Source organism: Onychomys torridus, chromosome 15 (genome assembly GCF_903995425.1).
Source record: "Onychomys torridus chromosome 15, mOncTor1.1, whole genome shotgun sequence".
In the NCBI taxonomy this organism is placed as follows: domain Eukaryota; kingdom Metazoa; phylum Chordata; class Mammalia; order Rodentia; family Cricetidae; genus Onychomys; species Onychomys torridus.
Window position 1 is genome coordinate 61328745 of NC_050457.1, and position 15346 is coordinate 61344090.

The following is a 15346-nucleotide window of genomic DNA, read 5'->3' on the forward strand; positions in this document are numbered from 1 at the left end:
TACACAATCTAAAGAAAAGTCTACATTTTTAAGCCTTCCCATCTCATGCATGATAATTTAGTCCATTTTTATTTTTCTTTCCATTGTATCCTTCTAAAATTTTACCTCTTGACTATGTGCTAACTGATGCTATACCTCACCTATAGCATGCCTTACATACACAAAGCTCTTGGCTCAATCTCCAACACTAAAATCATTCAAATAAACAACTGTATGATTTAAATTACTCTTAAATCTTTATTATCTAAAGCCAATCATCTATAGTTTATAATCTAAATAAATTTTATTTTAGTAGTAAATATACAAGTACTCAAAAAGATTCATCTTACTTTTCTCTTTCTCGAGGGTTTCATTTTTTTCTTTCTTTCCCCCTCCTCTTTTTTCTATCAGTACAGAACTCAACCTCTGAAATACCTAAGAAGAAAACCTATCATCAAATAGTCACAGACTGAATTGTAAGTAAATTTTCTACTGTGTCCTATATGATAATGTTACATCAATGTCAAGTTGTTGGCATTTGGTTTGTCTTAAATATCTTCTATGATAATGAAGAGATATTTAAAGATGTGACAGGGCCAAGTTTCCTTTTCATTTCAAATTCACTTTTAAAACATATTCAACAGTTACCAGAATTAATGGATTATTTTATATTTCTCTCAATATATGTCTTCCTCTTTCTTACTTGTCTTTCAAATATGGTCTTATACAGTCATAGCTCACTCTATACTCTGGTTTCTCTTCAGATCATGTAAATCTTTCACCCTATACTAATTATTAATTTATACACTAAAAAGTTGTTGAGAATTTAACACTCTCTTCAAAGCATAACATAAAGAAGTATACATGAGAATAAATGTACAGTTGCATATACTAATAACATATCATTGTCAATTGTTTTCATTTGTATAAATAGAAAAGATAAAATAGTCAACCAGATATAACAGTATGCACATAGAATCTCTCACTTGGGAAGGGAGGTTGAGGCAAGAAAATTTTGTCAAACTTATGGTCATACTGAGGTACATAATGAATTCAGCCCAGCCAGATGTACAGTGTGAGACCCAGTTTGAAAAGAGGAGAAGTAAAATAAGTAAAATTCAAGTTAAATGTTCTGATTTCTAACATTAATACAATTGTAGTACATTATTTGAATTGGTATGTCTGTTAATTTTGAAAGTCTGAAATAAACATTAACTTGCTTTGTGGGAGATAAAATGCTGATCTAAACCAAAATCCACAATGAATTGCATTTAATTCCACACAAAGATGCAAAAACTGTCTCTGGTTTGATGTTCTTTCACGCTTTGTTCCCACCACACTACCACCAGAATTCCTTTATAACTAACTACTCATGATGATCTAACATCAGCCTACCTGAAAGCTTCACGCAAAGTGCTTTTCTTTCATTTTATGCTACCAAATATTTTAGAGTTCACTTGCATCACAAAATTTTTTTAATGTCTCTTAAGGTATCAATGATCATCAGATTAATATTACCATAATGTATAAATTGTGAGTTTTGATTTATTAAATTTAATTAGACTAACAAAAGCCATATTACTTATTACTACTAAGTACAGTGTTTTTACTCATCACTGTGAGTATAGCATAGATCCAGGTGTTTTGAGTTTGTTGAAGTGAAAACTGAAAGCTATTTTTAAGTCCCTGGATACAAACTAAACATATAGGTTTGGAAGTTAAATTGTTGTATCATTTGTTTGCAATAAATTGTTCAATATGTATAAATTTTATAATCTATACATCTGAACTAGAGTTAACCTAGACTGATGTATTTATGCTACTATTTATGTTGAAATTACATCAGTGGCTTAATTCCAACGCTCTTGTAGTTGACTCAGAAGTCTTATTTGCATAATAAGAATGTGTCACAATTTAATGTAGACTCCAGATTTTTAGTAGAGAAAAAGAGAGTATTGACTAGTATAGGAAGATGACAATACTTTAAATTATTAAAATCAATTCACAGTTGTTAGATTCCTCCACTGAAAATAGAGGAAGAAAATAAAGGAGAGAGAGAAATTATATTCTAATTGTATGTGGTTGGACACTGGGGCAAGGACCTATATCATATGGATTGCATATTAATTTCTAATTAATCTCTGGGTCTTCTTGGGTACTTTTAAGCTTTTATAATAAAATTTAGTATTTTAAGACTTAACTATCAAGTGATTTTTAATAAGTAGGTTAGACTTAAGAGTAATCAGTTCAAAAGAAGCATTTTCATTATGTTAGTTAATAAAGTTTGCAAATTATTAAAACATTATACTCACTAACAAAATACCTGTAACTTAGTTAGTAGTTTCCTAGGCTTATATCAGAAAAAAAAATATTTTCAAGTATCTTTTACAAAGAGTTTTTCTTTTCAGCAATATTTTTACTTTAATGATATCTTCATATAGAAGACAAAATATATTTATAAATTTTTAATTTATAGCACTAAAAATTAAAATAACAATTACATAATGGTCAATAGCTCATTCATTTTAAACGTTATTTCATTTAAGTGAAAGTTAAATATATGGATATATTGAGGTAGGTTGCCTAAGCTCAGAAAAAAGAACAAAGTTAATGTTCGCACTCACATATGAACCAGAGTCTATAAGTATATCTATATCCTTGAAAATTACCAGTTGGAAGGGTAGGTAGAGCTAATTTTAGAAAGATCAAGAAAGGGTAATTTTAGGTCTTGAAATACATATGGGTCATGAAAGACATTATAAAGTGAAGTGTTTTCATAGTTTCAAATTTGTCACAGTTATTATTATTTATTATTATTATTTTGATGATTAAGTGAATACCTTGCCTTGGAGGAGGTGGGAATTGGGGGTGGGTTGCGGGGAAAGGCTGGGGGGCAAGAGGAGGGAAGAGAGGGGATCGGTGAATGGTATGTAAAATGAATAGAAAATTTCTTAATAATAAACATTTCTTAATAATAAAAAAGTGTAACTGATCCTGAAATAGTTAAGCCCTAAGGAAGCTCCCTGGTTATGGAATAGTTATTCAAGTTATATAGTTTGCAACTAAGAGTGCATTTAATCTAGTGGGTACTTTAATCTAGGTGTTTTTTGTTTTATTTATGATTCTGTTACAATAAAATAATTTTTAATTCATAAGTATCCATATTTTCACAAAAGATATTTCAATTTATATTTTAAATAAATTAATCTGAATAAATGATTCATAAATATTTATTTACTTTCAATTTATCTCATGTCTTGTTTGCTTAAGTATTTCTAGTTTTTAAAGCTTACATTAAGTGCATTTGACTGAATATACTGTTTAGTATTTTTGTTTTCTTGTCTCAGAATACTGGCATTCATATTGCTGATTCATAAAATGTGTTAGAAAAATTCACATTTTATTTTCTTGTACTTACCCACAGGTATTCTAGTTTATCTTCACATGTTTTTTTTTTTTTTTTGAATCTACAAAGACATTATATAATAAAACTACAGTACAATTAAAAATCCTCCAAAATTACCAGTAAATTTAACTTGCTAGTCCGATGACTTTGTGCTCATGAAATGAAATAGACTAAATCTATACTCATTAGCATACTCTCTGTGTCCAGTGATTGCTGTTTATCAATGCATTTACTACTCAAAATCACCACATGCTATGTGTAAGTTATCACTTTATAAGACCTGTGGTTGGAGATTAAATCTATGACTTCATATGATTTTAGAGAGTTTATTTGAAACACGATTAGAAATAACAAATAATAATTAATCCTATGTTATGCTCAGCATTTACCATGTGTCTTTTCTTGAGAAACCTTACCATGGTTGGCATGAAAAGAATCATGGCTTCACCTGCTCAATCAATATATTCACTGGCTCCTCTGGGCTTCCTTTGACCTTACAGAACCCTGGGTCCTAAGGTCACTTGCTGAGATGTGCATGCTCTGTTTCATGTAGAAGTTTCATAACTCATGAATGTAATAGCAGGGACTTCTTTCTTACAAATCAGTGTCCTTCTCCATTTCCATGTTGATTCTGCCACATGTTGGGCTGCAAGAGCCCGGGGAGTGGAAAGTTGCACTTGAATCTTTGAGAATATTTTTCTCTCTCCATGAAGCAGAAGATTTATAAGCATGTCTTATCCTCTGAGGGACAGAGTCAAACAGACTGTTTATGAGAAAGAATATGATTACGGACTTTCAGGCGTCTTGTACATTCTTGATGACTGGCATTACTCATAATAGAGAGTCAAACATTTATTCCTCTCTCTTACTCAGTGGTGACAGCTGTTTGAAACATGTCTTGTTGAAGAAATAACCCTCATCCAGCATGTAGTAAATCGTACCTCTCCATTTTCAACCAAAAATTTCAGCTTTTCTAAAAAAATAAAATAAAATAAATAAACAAGCAAATAAAACCTTATAAAATGTTGCATTAAAAAGAAACCTTAGTACCCATTTGCTACAAGTTTGGTGTGTGTGTGTGTGTGTGTGTGTGTGTGTGTGTGTGTACTATGGTACAAATATCAGAGGATGATTTACAGAAGTCTGTTTTCATTTTCCTTCATGTTGATTCTATGTATTGAAGCAAGGTTAGCAGTCTAGAGTCAAACACATTAATCTGCTGAGCTATCTCCCCTTAAGCCTATGGTTGTAGCACAAATTTAAAAAGTCTTATTAATAAAAACAAACCTGAAACCAGGTATTTGGTGAATGCTGGAAGATCTGAGAAGCAGAACAAGCCACAGCTTCCTCTCTTCACTGGTTCCTCAGCTGATCTTGTTTCCTCAGACTGGATGCCTCTCAGCTGAACTGTGCTGCTCAAAAGCCTAAAAGCTTAACCATCCCTAGTTCCTGGTTTTCATGCCCTGTATATCTTTCTGCTTTCTGACATTATTTCCTGGGATTAAAGGCATGAGTCATCATGCCTGGCTGTTTCCAGTGTGGCTTTGAACTCACAGAGATCTGGATGGATTCTGCCTCCATAAGGCTAGGATTAAAGCTGTGAGTGGCCACCATTTTCTGGCATATATATATATATATATATATATATCTGGTGGCTGTTCTGTTCTCTGACCCCAGATAAGTTTATTAGGGTGCAGAATATTTGGGGGAACACAATATTACCAAATATAGTTTCAAATGTACTTATTTATTGTTTATATGTATATTTTCAAATGCTAAGAAATAAACCCAGGGCCTTGTAAATGTAGGGCAAACACTCTCACTGGCTGATCTGAAGCCCCCACCAGGGGATTTTTTGTGTCAATTTCAGAAAATAATACTGTACCATCATACATGTGTCATGTTCTGTTACGTATTTCAACTGATAGTTCACTAAAGTGATTATAGGCAACATGTTTGAACTCATTACATTATTGTGTTTGGCTCTATCTTAAAAATCTATGCTTTCTTTCCCTCAAATCTTGCCCTTCATTACTCCCACTGTCGTCCAGGTTGTTCATGTAGATCTCATCCATTTCTCTGTCATTGGGTGATCCTTGGGTCTTTCCTAGGGTCCCGTTTTCTAGGTAGCCTCCCTGGAGTTGTGTAGCACTCTAGACATCTTTGTTTTACATCTAGTATCCTCTTATGAGTGAGTACACACCGTGTTTGTCCTTCTGAGTCTGGGTTACCTCACTCAGGATGATTTTTTCTAGATCCATCCATTTGCCTGCAAACCTCATGATGTCATTGTTTTTCTCTGCTGAGTAGTACTCCATTGTATATATGTACCATATTTTCTTTATCTATTCTTCAGTTGAAGGGCATCTAGGTTGTTTCCAGGTTCTGGCTATTACAAACAAAGCTGATACAAACATAGCTGAGCAAATGCCCTTGTGGTATGATTGAGCATACCTTGGTTATATGCCCAAGAGTGCTATAGCTGGGTCCTGGGGGACATGGATTCCCAATTTTCAAACCTAGAAAACGGGACCCTAGGAAAGACCCAAGGATCACCCAATGACAGAGAAATGGTTGAGATCTACACGAACAACCTGGACGACAGTGGGAGTAATGAAGGGCAAGATTTGAGGGAAAGGAAGCTTAGGGGAGCAGGAGATCCCAGCTGGATCAAGAACAGAAAGGGAGAATGAGGAATAACAGACCATGATAAATGAAGACCACATGAGAACAGGAATAGGCAGAGTGCTCGAAAGGTCCCCAGAAATCCACAATGATACATCCTCTGTAGTCTGCTGGCAATGGTCCAGAGAAAGCCTGATCTTACCTAGTCTGGTGATCAGATGACTAAACACCCTAACAGTTATCTTGGAACTCTCATCCAATAACTGATGAAAGTGGATGCAGAGATCCTCACCCAGGCCCCAGATGGAGCTCCATGTGTCCAACTTTTGAGAAAGAGGAGGGTCTGCAAGAGCGTGAATTGTTGAGACCAAGATTGGAAAAAGCAAAGGGACAAATAGCCAAACAAATGGAAGCACATGAATTATGAACCAAAGGCTGTGGAGCCCCCAGCTGGATCAGGCCCTCTGGATAAGTGAAACAACTGAATAGCTTGATCTGTTTGGGAGGCACCCAGTCTGTGGGACCAGGATCTGTCCTTAGTTCATGAGCTGGCTGTTTGAAACCTTGGGCTTACACAGGGACACTTTGCTCAGTTTGGAAGGAGGGGACTGGACCTGCCTATACTGAATCCACCATGTTTAAATGAATCCCCAGGGGTGCCTTGATCCTGGAGGATATGGGAATGGAGGGGAGGGGCTGGGGGGATGGTGGGGGTGGGGGCGGGAGGAGGGAGGACAGGGGAACCCATGGCTGATGTATAAAATTTAAAACACATAATAATAAAGAAAAAAAAAATCTATGCTTGCGCATGCTCCTTAGAATAACACACATGGTGTTGTTCCACTTTCCAAAATCTGGAAGGTCTTTCTCAGCCTTTTCTAAACAAGGATGGGAACTACCATGGCTTCAAAATACCACTCTGTTACATGTTACTTTCAGTATTGTAAGCAGTTAGCTATTGCTTTATTTATATTCATATATTCTGAAAATGTGTATCATTACATGTAAATTTCAAAGCTACTTAAGAAGTAATGGCCAAGCATTCACTGCAACACTGATGGCTCAGGGAATGCACAATGAATTTGTTAAAGCGTAGGATTTCATTGTGCTTCATATACTGATGTTTTCCTTGTTTGTTTTGGTTTTGTTATGGGGATTGGTGGGTTCTTCCACATTGCTCACCTTGTTAGGGGACTCTCTATACAGTCTAGGCAGCCTTCAAACTCACAGTCTTCTCTCACCTTCTCAGGACCATTATACTTAGCTAGTATGTGCTATTTTTTAAGATTTATTTTAATTTATAATGATGTGTATATGTGTGCCTCTATGTATAGCTGTGTGCATATGAGTGTCAGGTCAATAGAGGTCAGAGGCATCACATGTCTTGGAGATGGACTTACAGGTGGTTGTGAGCTACCCTACATAGGCGTTAAGAATCAAATTTGGTATGATAGTCATAGTAGTACATGCCTTTAATTCCAGCACTTAGAAGACTAAGGCAGACACATCTCTGTGAGACTGAGGCCAGCCTGGACTACATAGAGAGTTCCAGCACAGCCAGGACAGTTACACAGAGAAATCCTGTCTCAAATTCTCAAAAACCAAAACAAAGATATGAAAAAAAAATCAATTTTGGATCCTCTGGAGAAGCAGTAAATATTCTTAGCAACTGAGCCATCTCTTCAGTCCACAACTGTAGAGTTTTTGTTAATGTATGCTATGGATTGTTTCAATAAGGTATAGCCACCAGTCTCAATGATATTAATCATTCTCATTGATGTTCCTGAGTAACTGTGGTAATTAGCACTGTTATAGCCTCATCTGCATGAGGGAGAAATGTATATAAAGACTTTCTGTTACCTAATGGACTCCAACTATTCCAGCTTTTTCACAGAAGAAATGACTGAGGAAATACATCTAGACCAAATAAGCATCCACACTCAGGCTCTTGAGTTATAATTTTTCTGCTTTTAAAAAAAAAATGTTTATTTTGCATTCTTAAAATTTTTACACAGGTAGACCGAGAAATATGGTCACTCCTGCCACCCAATTCTCCACTCTAACTTCTCCCTTATCCTCCAATGCTCCCACTTCAAGTCATCTTCTTAAATTTTTGATAACAAACTAAGTTCATTTTATGTTGCCTATATATGCATGGACGTGTTTCTATCTCAGCTTTCCTGGTGGCATCCACCTTATTATACTAATTGCTGTTGTGTTTTCTGTTCTGTCCCTGAAAAAAATAAATTATATTCAGTAACATTGTTCTTGGATTCAATTTCAGGCACATGCATGTTTTACAACCTCTTTGATATAGTTTCACAAGTTTAAAATTAGAGATTATTATAACCTATTGCCATATACTTCAGTGTCATACCAAAAAAGTATATAGCTATTGCCCTGTGTGATTTAAAACAGGACCTGAATATTTTCATAGCAAAGATGTGGATTTTATTTATTAAGCCTACTCTGTAAGGACAAGGAAAGCCATTGTGCAGAGATGAAAACACCTACTAATAAATGTCATTTAGTTCTGATTTAACACAATTCTTGGGCACCAGTAAAACATCAGATTCAAAGTCAATGCACAAAGACCTTAAATTCTGAAGTTTTCTTTCCCCAAATGTTTGTTTATGCAGAATCAGTTTTTAAATTTATTGCATAAGGGCTGAATACATTAAAGAAAAAATAACTTGCTCTCTCTCTGTCACTCTCTCCCCGCCCAATATTCAAGAGATTATTTCCTGAGATTCTCTGTTCCTTCACTCACCATTCCTAACTATGATATTTGAATAGCTTCCTCCCTAGATTAAAAAAAAATCACAGTTGAAAATGCATTTTGATAATAAATTATGAACAAGTCAAAAGGTCTGTCTTCCTAGAATAAAGATGGTTAAAACAATGAAGTATTTAGAAAACATGGAATTGTTGAATGTATTTATCATAAACAAACTATATACTTTGATATTCTATTGAAACTATAAAATTACAGCCATTCCTTTGGTTTAAATCATTTCTTGAAATTTGTAAGTCTCTCGGAATTTGAGTTCCTCTGATAATGGTGGAGTGTGCTCTCCTTTTGAATATGTTGGGGTTCTTCTTCCAGCGTTGTTGTTGAGGACTTGGTCCAGTGTGGGTAACTGAGAACACAGAAAGGGAGTGTAGTGTGCCTGTGAGGGGTTTCACACCTCCAAGCAGAACTCATTAGCATATGAAACAAACGGTGAGGTTTCTGCATGTGAATCATCATTTTGTTTTCCATGTTGATGATGAAACTTACTTCATTAGACTAAAGTGAAATTTCTCATGTAGGAATTCATGTCAGTAGGTTGTTATGAGGTAGTTTAGAGGTAGCAATTTACAGTAAGAGATATATCTGTTGGTTTTCTGAACTGCACTGCTGAAACTGCAGTATTTTAAATGAAAATATGTAAATACTGCAGGATGCTCAATTTTTCAGTAAGTTGTGTTAAATTTTTAATTGGACTATGTCAAGTGTTCACCTGTGAAGTTAGAGATATCAATGATTGACAGCTCTGTCTTTCAGTGCTTATTACCTGTATGACCTTCGGTAATTAGTGAAACCTTTCTCAGCCTTAGATATGAGATTGGATTGATAATCACCTTTGGGAGTGGAGGACCCTCAAGCACTTTTCCAGTATAAACTTTCAGTGATCTTACTTAAAATCATGGACAAGATCATTGAGATTTTTAAATGGTATTCTTATTTAAGAATTCTGCTCCCTTTAGATGTTTTTGAGTGTTCAATTTATTTTTCTTAGGTTTTTGAGAAATCATAGTAATTGAATTCAATTGGTCGGCTTACACTTCTATTTTAAACATAAATTCACCTCATATTTCATTGAGAGATTTCTACTTGTTAGTCTGATACATAATCAAAGGTGTTTACTTTATTAATGCTACTGATTATCACTTGTGATTTTAAACTATGTAGAGGTATTTGAATATTTAGAGTTAATTACAAAGCAATCAAAAGATGACAATAAAACACGAAGTCAAAATGTTCCAAATTGTCCCCCAGAGCTGATGAAGACTATGTAACTGTCTACCAATATAAAGTCAGGTAGGAAAGTTGAAGCATGGCTTCCCATCACACAATTGTCACTTTTGTAGAGAAAAGCAAGGAAACTGGGTAAAAGTGCAGCTTCTTCCCCTCAGCTCAGCATGGGCTTAGCTCCTCTTTTTGCTCCTTCTATTTGCCTTCACCATCTCTCTATGTGGATCACAAGGAGATGCCAACCCTCCCTCACTTCAAGGGCTTGAGATCACATCAGTAAAACACAACTTTCAGCATGTTGGAGTCTTGAGTTGCTGCATGAAAAGTTCTTTTCTAAGACCTAAGCCCTGACCCAATACTTTCAAGAGCAAGTACGGGCAAGAAGTGAATGGGAATTCCATCTGAGGCTCTTCTAAGAAATGGATTCAATTACACACTATTATCCCTAGCAAAATAGGGATATTTGTTCACTTCTATTGTCAGTTTGCGTGAGAAATTCAATAGAGAGGGCCATGGGTCAATTTAAGTAGGAAAGAGGAACGAAAAGCACAAGTAATCTTTTTATGTGTTCTCAACTTAAGTTCTGTCAGGATTATTTTTTCCATTCAAAATACTTTAAAATGCAATTTAAGTTTCATGAAATAAATAACTTTCATGAAATGATTAATAAAATAATAGACCAGCAATTATTTCACAACATTTTCATTTATAGCCAGTCTTCTTTCCAATAAAATCCATGATCAAATATTAAATTAACTAAACTTTTTTTCTTATTACATTACATTTTAAATGCATTCTACAAAATTAAAACTAACTAAAACTTCAGACTAGCAAGTTATGGCTTTCAGTTTCCTCTTCACTTAACCCGTGTGTGCTTAACTAACAGCATCCTTTGCCTCAATTTTCTGTGTAACTTTTCAAGAGTGCAATTAATCCAGCAGTAAATAGTCTGTGGATGTAAGCAATGTCTCCAACTAAAGAAGACTTAAGCATGTTCGAACTTCATAGGCTTGTGTTTGCAGTGAGGTTCAATGCCCACATCTTCAGAGATCGTTAAGGAACAGCTTTGTCGTGTCATCTCTTAATTTTTGGAAGCCAATAACTGTGCAAGAGATCACACACACACACACACACACACACACACACACACACACAGAGAGAGAGAGAGAGAGAGAGAGAGAGAGAGAGAGATTTTCAGTCGTTATATTTGTCTGTTTCTTTGTCTATCTCCTTTTTTGCTGCTCTACCTCTGCCTCTGTCTCTGTTTCTCTCTCTCTCTCTCTCTCTCTCTCTCTCTCTCTCTCTCTCTCTCTCTCTGTCTCTCTCTCTCTCTCTCTCTCTCTGTCTCTCTCTCTCTCTGTCTCTGTCTCTCTGTCTCTCTCTGTCTCTCTCTGTCCTGGATTCTTATCAGTTTTCTTACTCATTTCTAAGAAATGATATATAAAGATTGTTGAATTGGGGGCATTCATGTTATAAGCATAAGTCATATGATAAAAGCCGGTTTTTGTTATTTAGTAGGCACAAAGTTCCCAAAGTAATGCCTTTTTATTTCCATCTGTGCAAATTTCATTTGTTTTAAGATAGGAAAAAAAAAGTTAATAATGCAATGCACAGTGCATTTATAATTTCTCTAGAGAAACAATGCATATTCCTTCTAAGATATTATGTGGATCCCAGCTCTAATTTTTATATATGTATATTTGTATGGGGATGAGGGCATCTATAAACTAAAAGCAAGAAATAGCCCAGGAGAGGGGACAATGAGGCTTTAAGAGAAAGGGCTAGAGTATAATATAACACATGTGTCTTACTAAGTTTCTTATTGCTATGATAAAACATGATGATTAAAGGCAACTTGAGAACAGTGTTTATTTTGCGTTAAAGCTTGTAAGTTCACCACTTAGGGAAACCAAGACAGGAACTCAGGGAAGGAATCTGAAGGCAGGAATTGGAGTAGACACTGTGGAGGAACACTGCTTACTGACTTGCTCTCCACAGCTTCCTAAGCCTGATTTCTTAAATAAATGCAGAACACATTTTGGGGTAGCACAGAATGTTTATGGACTGGACCCTCCCATATCAGCCTACAGCAATCTGAGATAGGCATTTTCTCAACTGTGATTCCTCTTCCTAAATAACTCTAGCTGGTGTCAGGTTGACAAAACACTAAATAACTCAACATGTGATCTAGAAGCAGAAGAGGGAGTACTGTCTGAGAAGAACTTGATGTGTTCTACAAATTCAAATATGATTTAAAACATATTACTTCTGAAGCAAACTACTAATAGATGGGGAATGAGTAAGGTCAGTGATGAGGGAGAGCATTAGCCTGATGACAGGTCAAACAAAACTAAGAAAACCTACAATACATACACACAACTAAGAAAACACACACACACACACACAAACACACACAAACACACACACACACAAGCATAAACACAAACATAGACAAGAGGGGGAAAGAGACAAGGAGAGAGACACAGAGTGAGAGACAGAGACAAAAACATAGAGACAGAAAGAGAGAAATTTTTCAAAGTATTTTTGTATTCTGTTACCAAAAAGAAGACACTCTCATGCATAAAACATCCAGTCTCTATATACCAAATTTCAACTGTGACAAAACAATAGAACACATTTCATTTTAAAATTTTTATTCCTACTATTTTTCATCTAAAAATATTTGTCTTCTCGTCCTTGTAAGATGCATTGATATGACATGTCTTTGTTTCCATATAACCCATAGAAGTAGGTCAGAAGCAAACTATATCACAGTTGATACAGTGATGCTACAAAGGAGAAAGAAAACTGCCCAAAAGGGAATAGGAGAATAAGGGTGACACTGAAGGCACTTGGAATGAGGACAACTTCCAAGAAAAATTGTACAGTTTGTAAACTTAACCAGAACATAACTTGGACAACACTTCTTCAAAACTCAGTAATTGTAATTTAATGCTAATTTTATATTGAAGTTTTCTTTCTTCATTTTCCAACGTAGCACAGTTGTATGAGCATCGTAGTTATGGTTATTTCAAATAAATATCTTTAGCTTATACTCAATTCAAGAGTGCCTTGCCTGCGGATTCAACTTCACAAAGTAATGAAACATATAGATCATTTATGACAGTAAACATAATTATAAAAATAAATGTTGAAAATACCTTCTTTGTCCAGCCTCTCTGCAATCCAATGATTCCTTGTGTGTGTATGTGTGTGTGTGTGTGTGTGTGTGTGTGTGTGTGTGTGTATGTGTGTGAATGTATGTGTGTGTGTGTGTGTGTGTATGTGTGTGTGTGTGCATTTGTGCAGTGTTACATATATAATATATACAAGAAAACAAGTATTTTAATAACAATTTATATTTTTGCTAAATAACCTTGATAACAGTGAAATATTGGTGTTCATGTTTGATAAAACAATCTCTTAAACATTTGATTCTTTCACTAAAATAATATATTTTTAATGTTATTCATTAAGTGATAACATCCATTCTTTTCAAGGCTCTTGATAAATCTTAAATATTATTATAATTTTAACTTACATTATACTGTAAAACTACATTATAATTAATAAATTGGAATTTTTCAATCTTAATCTGCTATTAAAAATAGTGCAGATCACTTTCATAATGATAACAGTCATTAATCTGGAAATAACTATAAAACTTTTCTTCCAATGTGACTTTGTAATTTATTCAAGTGATGTATAATTTTATATCTATTGCAAAATGTGATAAATGGAAATTTTTTGTTGCTGTTGTTTTTTGTTTGTTTTGTTTTGTGTTTTGTGGGTTTTTTTGTTTTTGAGACAGGATTTCTCTGTGTAGTTTTGGTGCCTGTCCTGGATCTCACTCTATAGAGCAGGCTGTCCTCAAAATCACAGAGATCTGCCTGCTTCTGCTTCCCAAGTGCTGGCATTAAAGGTGTGTGCCACCACTTTCCGGCTAGAGAAATGGAGAGATTTTTACAAATTCACTTATAGTGCTTGTCTGAGTGCTTTTTACATTTTGTAGAATCTTGATCAATTGCCACTAGGGGGAACTAAACCCACTGGAGTTTGAATAAGAATTTTATAAAAGTTTACCCAGTTGTACAGTTCTTTATGTATATATTTTAATTCTAAAATTTGTAGAGTAGTTATTCTGTATATAAATGAAGTAGTAGTATTAAAACAACTTATGCCTTTGATTAACAAGATAAATACATTCTAACGATTCTGTTGGGCTCTGCTTTACTGGCCTATTTTCAAGAACATTTCATGAACATTTCACAAGATGAGCAGCATTTGAAGACTTCTATCCTTGCTTCAACACATATGCTTTTCTGCCTATTTTCCCCCTAAGTGAATGGCTTTCTCTTATTACAGTTTTATTCATATTGTGAATATGTGTGTATCTATATTCATGCCATAGAACACATATAGAAGTCACATGTCGACCTAAGATAATACATATCACCTTCTACCTGGAGCATTCTGAGAGCGACTTGAACTCTGATGCTTAGTCTTAGTAGAAGGCCACTTTTCCTCTTGAGTCATCATTATAAAATAATATGTAGCCGGCAGTGGTGGCGCACGCCTTTAATCCCAGCGCTTGGGAGGCAGAGGCAGGTGGATCTCTGTGAGTTCGAGGCCAGCCTGGACTACAGAGCGAGATCCAGGAAAGGCGCAAAGCTACACAGAGAAACCCTGTCTCAAAAAAAAAAAAAAAATGTAAATCATCAACCCAAGCCCTCAGCAAAGCTTTATTCTGCTTATACTATTTTGTTTTGCTAGTTTCTTCTTTCATTTTGAGAGAAATGTGATGAATATTTATTAGTTGCCATACTAGGTTTCAGTTGAACAATATATATCTCTATCTCTATCTCTATAACTATCCATCAATATATATATCAATATATATATATATCAATATATCAATATGTATATATATATTTATCAAGTAGTAAGAAAACTGATTTCAAATATTTGGAAAAAATCAGTCTAATTAAACAAATAAGAACCAGGAGAGACCAAGTAAATATATTTTTCTAGAAATTAGTAACACCAATTATTTCAAGAAAAAGATGACAAGGAATACCATGCATTTGTAATAATGGCATTATATGTATGAATGTATTATTCATATTTCTTATTTCTATGACCAAACACCTGATAAGAAGCAGTATTAAGAAGAAAGATGCTATTTCCCTTTATAGTTGGGGAGGAACAGTTTATATACCTTTAGAAAACATGTCAGAAGAAGCATGAAGAAGCATGAACTGGCTAGACACATGTATATGCAGTCAAAACAGAGATAACAGACAGGAAGTTGGGCCCAG

At 34.8% G+C, this 15346-nt stretch overlaps 1 protein-coding gene across 2 annotated transcripts in view; it reads left to right on the plus strand.

Moving 5' to 3' along the window:
• Cdh18 (cadherin 18) overlaps positions 1 to 15346 on the plus strand; it is an 827162-nt gene that overhangs the window by 248280 nt on the left and 563536 nt on the right. Inside the window, exon 2 of one of the 2 annotated variants that reach the window (XM_036207191.1) lies at positions 391 to 455. The gene's annotated coding sequence lies outside the window, so the exon portion shown is untranslated. The remainder of the gene's footprint in view (positions 1 to 390; positions 456 to 15346) is intronic. The other variant, XM_036207193.1, reaches the window with a different exon arrangement.